This window comes from Notamacropus eugenii, chromosome 3, assembly GCF_028372415.1.
Source record: "Notamacropus eugenii isolate mMacEug1 chromosome 3, mMacEug1.pri_v2, whole genome shotgun sequence".
NCBI lineage: Eukaryota > Metazoa > Chordata > Mammalia > Diprotodontia > Macropodidae > Notamacropus > Notamacropus eugenii.
This window is the reverse complement of record NC_092874.1, coordinates 20,991,893-20,999,632: the sequence shown is the minus strand read 5'-3', so window position 1 is coordinate 20,999,632 and position 7,740 is coordinate 20,991,893. Positions and strand designations below refer to the sequence as shown.

The window sequence follows — 7,740 nt, the reverse complement described above, 5'->3', positions numbered from 1 at the left end:
AAGCCAATTCATTTTCTGAGACCTGGTTAGTAAAATCTGAAGATGAGACAAGATGAGTTTCTTTCACCAAATCTGGTAATAACCTCACATTAATAACCATAGTTAAGATGATGAACTGAAAGCAAAGTACCTGCCTTGCAGGCAACTGGAGATGAGGGAGCTGGGAGAGGGATCTGTTAAAGGTAAGTACTCAGAAGATTATGAGGAAGCAGCACAATGACTTGAAGTAGATAAAATATCTCAGAAAACTGTAATGAACTGAAGTCCCCATTCAAAGCTGAGCATTGTCATCTTCTAGTGTTATATCAAATGCTACCATTTTTGTTCAGACACAAGAACTAATTATCCAGTTTCTAATATGAAATGGCTGACAGGAAAAGAAGTGAATTCATTGGTGTGATACCAAACCTAACAGGAAAAAATGACAAAGAAAAAATTTAAGTAGAAAGCAAAACTTTATTTCTCTGAAACTTTTGAAACAAAAGTAAAAAAAGTTTAAGAGTGTCAATTTAAAATTCTATAATCCATTACGATTCCAAATCTCAACTCAGTAGCACCTTTGCAATCGGGGCTCCCACATTCTTGGTGTGCATGATGGTGCAGGTGACCTAAGCTTTGCCCATTTGGCACAGTCCCTGCTGCTGGCATGTGCTGGATTGTAGGATCACCACCTTCCTAGAGTTTGTATCACTTTCTCCCATCTGCTCTTACCTAATGGTTCCAATACAGTAAGGGGGAAAAGGGATTCCTCTTCTCCAAAGGCCACATTTTTACTAAAGCACATACTGGAATTATCACAGGAACTCTGGAAGCTGGAAGGGATCTCAGAGGCTTCCTTGGTCCAACCTAGAGGAACAAGAATCCCTTCTATAGCCAATCTGACAAATGGTCACCTTTGACTGAAGACTCTACGCCTCTTTCCTGTCATCCATTATTACTTCCTCACTGCAGAATTCTCAATTGTCCACTACTTAACAGCACACAGTGGTCTCACCACTTCCTCTTTTCCTCAATGTACTTTTAAAAAAACCCAATTTTTGTCCTTGTTCTCTCATTCTTAAATAACTGTGCCACCCATGCTCCCATGACCTGTCCCTGCTTCCTTCTGTAACACATACTGGCTTCACATCAGTCTCTGACAACTCCCCATATATCCCTCCTCACTGGCATTGTTTTTGTGTCTTCACAAGCTACACTTACAAGCTGTTGACCCTGGGCAAGTCACGTAACCTGTTTGTCTCATTTTCCTCAGCTGTAAAATGGGGATAATAACAATGTCTCTCTTCCAGGGTCACTGTGAGGCTCAAATGAGGCGATATTTGCAAATTGCTTAGCCCAGTGCCTGGCACATAGGTACAAGAGGTGACCCACTCAAGGTCATGCAGTCAGACATAGCTACAGAGCTACAACTAGAACCCAGAACTCTGGGTTCTTTCCCCAGATCACTTTCCACTACACAATAAACTCACTTACACTGAACAAATTCAATTGGAAATCCTTGTAATTTAATGAAAACCATTCCAACTAAGATGAAAATGGACTAAACAAATCTTCATGAGTAAGGAGCCTATAGAACTCAATACACCTTGCATCACAAATTGTGCTTCAAAAGATTTATTACATTTTCTTTACATAATGGAATGTTATTAAACATACAACCTAAATCCAAAAATATTCATGATTGTGTACTGGCAGACTGTCAAAAATCCCAACAATCTGAAGTCTCCCGATCATACCTTCAATTACAAAATCTAGAAACAGGCACTACATTCAACATTACATTTCTTTTCAAATTTAAGGTAGCAAGGGAAGACCTATTATTCATTACCACTAAAATGACAATTGTTTCATAAGCGATTACAGTTTCATCTAACACTTGTCAGTACATTGCTGTTTGGGTAAGTGTGCAAAATCACGTAACATTAACGCTAAGGGCTCAGTGTCCCAAATCCTTCCTCAGTCTGTGTTAACACGGTATTAGAACACAATTTAGGGACAGTTAAAAATGTTCCCTTGAAAGCCTTCTTCTCTCCTCTTTCTACCTCAAAATATTTTGACACTTTGGCAAAACCAGCTAAAAGAATAATGCATTCAAACACTTAAGTGGATGTCCTATTTCAGTTTGAACCAAAAAGATACAAGTTGTTTCTACTTAATTTTCTACTTTTCATGATTGAAAGCTTATGCTCACTTAACAGCATTAGTCTAGCAGTAAATCAGAAGGAGCTATAAGGTCATGATGGAGGAAATTAGCAACAGAAGCTCACCAAGTCACGGTCACACAATTCCTTAATTTTCAAACAATGACACCCATGGCAAGTTATTTCTGAAGAAATAAGTGAGCTTTACTCTCCTAAACCCAATATAAGAAAGCATCGTGTGACTCTGAGCTCAAAGCCTCCATCCTGAAGGCCTGCCATGGTAGCCACAAGACACAGGAGATACTTGATAAAAGTTTGTTGGTAATAAGGGCCTAATACAATGTGTATTATAATGACTGCACAACAAATGCTAATTAACAAAACCATTTTAGACCTCTAATCAGACCTGCTAGTGCCTGGATGCGAAGTAGGTACCGAATTTTCAACACAAACCATTAGGATCTAGCAATGTCTTCTGATCAGAAACTAGGAGGGAAGATCTGAGTCTCAACAATTAAAAAGCAATGCTGGTAGTAAAAGCCTGGTATCAGGCCAGAGGGTGTTAGTCCCTTCTGGAGTCAAAGTCCATCACAGCCTCTGCATGCACACCAGGGATCTGAGGGCTGCCCAGCAGCCGAGGCAGAGCCAACACATATTGCCAGGTAGGTCTGCTGGCCAGGGTTTCAGCTCACAGTTGCCACCTGGTCCCTTGTCTCTGGAATCCTCTCCTGTATACAAGCAGAGACTTATTATGATGGCTACTGGTTGAGGTAAAATGGCTTCAGAGCATTAACGTACTTATTCCCAACGATAAAACCAAAGCTTAATGCACCTCATTGCCTTCAGTGCTAGAAGTTATTAGTAAGCTAAGCTGATCGGGGGAGGAAGCATTTCCTAATAAATACAGTAATTCTTTGTTTCAAATAGAGTCTACAAAGCCAGGCATCATTTGAGTAAGGATGCTCACTTGGAGCTTCAAGCTGGCAACTGTTTTGTTTGAGTGCAGCAAATTAACCTGCTGTTGCCAGGAAAGGACCACAGCAAAGAGGGAGTGAATTGCAATTCCCACCCAAAAACCTAGCAAGCACTAAGTTATCAGGAAAGGAAGGAGAATCAAGGGGGAAAAACCAACAACTCAGTAATCAACCAATTCCTTCACAGGGCAAAGCATACATCAGTAGTGATCCACTGCAGGAAAGGGGGGCACAGAGACTAGTGCCTGGCATTCCTGCAGCCAAGTACGACTCTTCCAACTGTCGTCACAGAAAAGGCGTCTTAGACTGAACGCCCTGAGAGGGTTTGAGAACCAGCAGGCCCTACTCTCAGTACTGCTGTTTGGTTAGATTTACTCTAGCATGTGCTCACTTGACTTAGATGCAGACGTTGACTTAAACATGATGAGGTGGGGATGGCTGTGAGCAGTAAAATTCAAGCCCAGAGAGGTCACCGTATAGCTTTGCTTTGTAATCTAGTTTGTTGGTATGAAATTCACACTCCCTAGTTAGTAGGCAGGAGGTGCAGATGATGTTTATTTGGAATGTAGTCTTTAAACAAAACAAACCAGTAACAAGCCACATTCATAAAGCACTGAGATTTACAAAGTGCTCTCCCCACTCTTGTGTCTACCCACAAGACCGAATCTGTGAACTTTGATTGGTTTGAAATGTTCCCATCCCCAATTTTAGAATTATTATGAAAAAAAAAAACTGGCATTCTCACCAAAGGAACTCGAATGGAACTGGACAACTGCACCAGGGAGAGGGCCTGAGGGCTTTAAGCCCAGAGTCTCCTATTAACAGCAGCCTCGGTTTGAGTTTGAGTTATCACAGGAAATGGAATACCCAACACTTATCTATTTCCAATGAATTCGCTTTTTGTAAAACTCAAGCTTGTGCCTAGATTTGAAAACCACCCCTTTAGAGCTTAGTCTTCTGGCAAACAGTTCATTTAATGGTAAAACCTGAGTATTACAAAGATTTACTTTTTCTTACATATTTAGGCAAGAGATAGGCCCAGCAAAAACACTGGGGAAGGAGGTGTGTGGTCAAAACCGGCAGTCGGCACACTGCAGACCAAGGGTAGCACGACATCATAGGAAAGAACATACTGCTTTGCTCTTCAGCTCTCTCTAGCTAGCAGGGCAGGTGGGAGAAAGCTAGTTCTCTAAAATAGGGAAGATTTCCTGCCCTGGCAGGAAATTTCAAAGCACATTTTCCTGGGATGTTTTTCAGGGTTTTAAATATTTGGAGCTAAATTCTTAACTGTTTAGATTTAAGTAATTAAAAAAATCTGCACATCAATATTTTGGGAGGTCAAGTGATGAGAGGTAAAGTCTAAATTGAAAATAGTAGTTTCTAGTTTGTTTTTTATAGGTTGCTCTCCAACAGATTTCAGTAGAAACTGTCCTAGACTGGTGGTGCCAAACTCCAACAGAAATGGGTCCCTGCTGGCTCCATAACTGATTTTTAACATAGTCTAATTTTTTAATTTAGTAAACCTTTCCCAATGACATTTGAATCTGATTTGGCCCAGCAGAACCGAACACTTGGGTTCTGGAGAGAGCAAGGCTAATGGAGGCAAGGAGGCCCAACACAATAGGATTTGGTGTGTGCCATTATTTCAGGGTGCACAGGATAGTCAGAAAGCAGACTCAGGCTCCAATGTAGGATTAACACCTACTGTCAGAGAGGAAAATGAACAAGAAATAATCACACTGAAGAAATAAGGCTCTAGGAGAATGTGGCCACTCAGCCATCCCAGCTGGAAAACAATTCTGCCCACAACAGGACGTCAACAGTGTGAAAGGAATACGTTATTCTTTTCTTTATACATGCTAAATAGTGGGTTATTTTATGGAGGGAACAATGTACAAAATTAAAAACAACAAAGTAGATTGGACTGAGATTTAATGATGACAGCAAGAGTTGGAGGGAAGAATCTTTTCCTTAGTTGGTTCAGAAGCACCAGGACACTGTGTGGTCAGTTGTTACGAGTGGTTTTGGATTCTCTGATCGTGTGCAGCATCACACAAGGCATTTCACAGCAGAGTTTCAGGGAAAATGTTATCTAAGTCACGCTCTCCCAGCAAGCCATGACAGAGCAGGGCCGGGGCAGGTGGGCTCACCTCAGTCTGGGTGATGGCTGTAGCTGCAGAACAGGTGGCTCCTGTTCTTGCCCTTCTTAACACAAAAACAGGAGGGGTGAGAGAGGGAGAAGAAGGGGGAGGTGGAGAACATGGAACATCAACAGCCCAGGCAGCAGCAAGGAAAAGGAAACATTTCATCTGCTCAGAAATCAGCTCTGGACAGCTTCTTTCTGAGGTCCGTCAAGTACACTGCAGAATCTTTAATGATAACATTTTCCCTTTACATTGAAAATGCAGAAACTACTTATTGTGTTGATATAAAAAGACATTCACTTCAATAGCCCTGATTTTTCTTCAGAGTTTAAACCATTCAGATGTGTTTTGTGGGAACTATTATTTATTTATTCACATAATTTCCTCAGTACATTTCCCCTACAGGACTGTTTAAAAGCCTCTGTAAATTAACATACATATGCAGCACGGTAACAATACATTAATAAATTATAAATTAACAAAATCTCCATACTTGTTTAAAAAATTATCAAATGCTAATCTCCAGATTATCTGGAAAATGAAAGATGCAAATTGCTATGAATCTGCCATGCAAATTAAATTCTGATTTTTTTTAAAAAAAAATCTATATAAAATGTTCACAAATTATTCTGAGCTCCATCCAAACTTAATCTTAGGAACTTGGAAAACTTCTCTCCCCACTTCAGCAGTTATTCTTAAGTTTTCATATTTTGCCCCACTTGGAGAGGCAGCCTGGAGATGAAAGTACAGAAAAAGAATTACCTGAAAAAACAAAAATACCCGTTAAAAGAAATTCCCATTGCCGGCAGCACTTAAAACTGGTCCTTCCTTAGGAAGTTGCATAGCTGCTCGGGGCTGCCGCCACACTGCTGGGTAGGGGTCTCTCCCCCAACGAGGAAGGGAGCCCTCCAGACGGAGCAGATCTGAGGGAATCTATCCCTAACTTCACTGGACTCTTTGGGCCATGTTCTGCTTTTCACTTTTCCTTTGGAGACATCTGGAAGAACTTGAGATCATGGTCTGCATTCAGAGAAAAAGGTTTTACCGCTGCTCCATCACCTAGTTTGGTTTTTGAGGCGTTAATCCACAAGAAGAAAGCTTGAGGCCATCTTTACTTTAGAATCTGAGAATGCAAGACCTTCCCAGTTGGGAGGAAAAGAGACAAAACCCCAAACCCCCAAATCTATTCACAGCTCAAGGGAACTTGAGAAGAAGTAAATCCACTACGAAATTCGCTAACTTTGGCGTCTGAATACAAAACATTACCAACAGGAACTATGGGTAGATGACTATGACACTAGGAGGGCTGTGCAGCAATTTCCAATCCCTGCTGTGCGGCCTTTCCTGCACTTGTCTGCACCGAGCTCTGCTGAGGGAGTCCCCTCTCACACACGAGTCACCCCTTTGATCGTCCATCTCTGTGGCTGATCCAGTCCCATAGAACTCAGGTTTCTGGCTGCATATGTTTTTATCCCAGAGACAGGTCCTCATATGGTGTTTCCCAAACATCTTGAAAAGACATAAGAAAACCTGTTTAAAAACAAACCAACAAGTCAGTTATGCTTAATTTACAGTAGTCTCTGACAGTAGTCACACAAATTAAGACCACAGGCCATCTCCCCTGTGTCCTCTACTAGCACTGGATCCTGCAAACCTTTTGCTTTCCTAGGCCCAGAATTTCAGATAAAAAGACAGTATTTTACTGAATATACAAAAAATAGTTTCTGAGGCTTAATTTTCCAACACTAGCCACATTTTGTGCTGCATAGAACCACCCAGGAGAGTGGGCGGTGGCACCTTTTTGTCTGGGAGAGGACAAGCAGCTTTGTAACATCCTTTCATAAGAGAGGGACAGGTTATCTTGAACACAACAGGTGTTTAAAAAAAAAGTTTGCAGGATAAAGTAAGTTTAGGGGGAAAAAAGTTAAAGTTTAGCTGGTGGAGAAAGTTAAGAAAAAGAATTTTAAACTCTGTTAATAAATTTAATGTTCTTCCCACAAGCAAGTTGCATTGAAATAAAGAAGTGAGAACTCCCCATCTTCCTTCCCTGCTCTCTTGTCAATGTGCTAAGCTTTTTGTGATCAGTGTTAATCAAGCCCACAGGCTTCCTCCATTCCCCATCTACAGCTATCTATACAGAGATGCTCAATGCTAACTGCGGAGTTCTCCTTTCTAGTCTGGGTAGTGATTGCTATGAAAATACCTGTCACAACCTCAGTCAATTTTCTAATCTGCTATTGCTTGGCTCATAGTCTCACAAAGGCATCTTCTTTGAAAACCAACTCAGTTAACTCCATTTTCACCTTCAAAGCTAAGCAATGGTGGGTGGGCCAGATAGTTACAGGGCAGAGGCACAGAGCTAGAAGGGACTTAGACATCGAGTAGGTCAGTCACCAGGCCTTTGAAGGGACATGGGCCTCTTCTATCTAGTGCAATTCTCTCATTTTATAGATGAGGAAACTGACCCTCTGTGACTGGATT

At 41.2% G+C, this 7,740-nt stretch overlaps 1 protein-coding gene across 2 annotated transcripts in view; it reads right to left on the bottom strand.

The window, feature by feature from the left end:
* Window positions 1-436: 436 nt before the first annotated feature.
* ZNRF2 (zinc and ring finger 2) overlaps window positions 437-7,740 on the bottom strand; it is a 45,893-nt gene continuing 38,589 nt past the window's right edge. Inside the window, exon 5 of one of the 2 annotated variants that reach the window (XM_072651051.1) lies at window positions 437-6,789. The gene's annotated coding sequence lies outside the window, so the exon portion shown is untranslated. The remainder of the gene's footprint in view (window positions 6,790-7,740) is intronic. The other variant, XM_072651052.1, reaches the window with a different exon arrangement.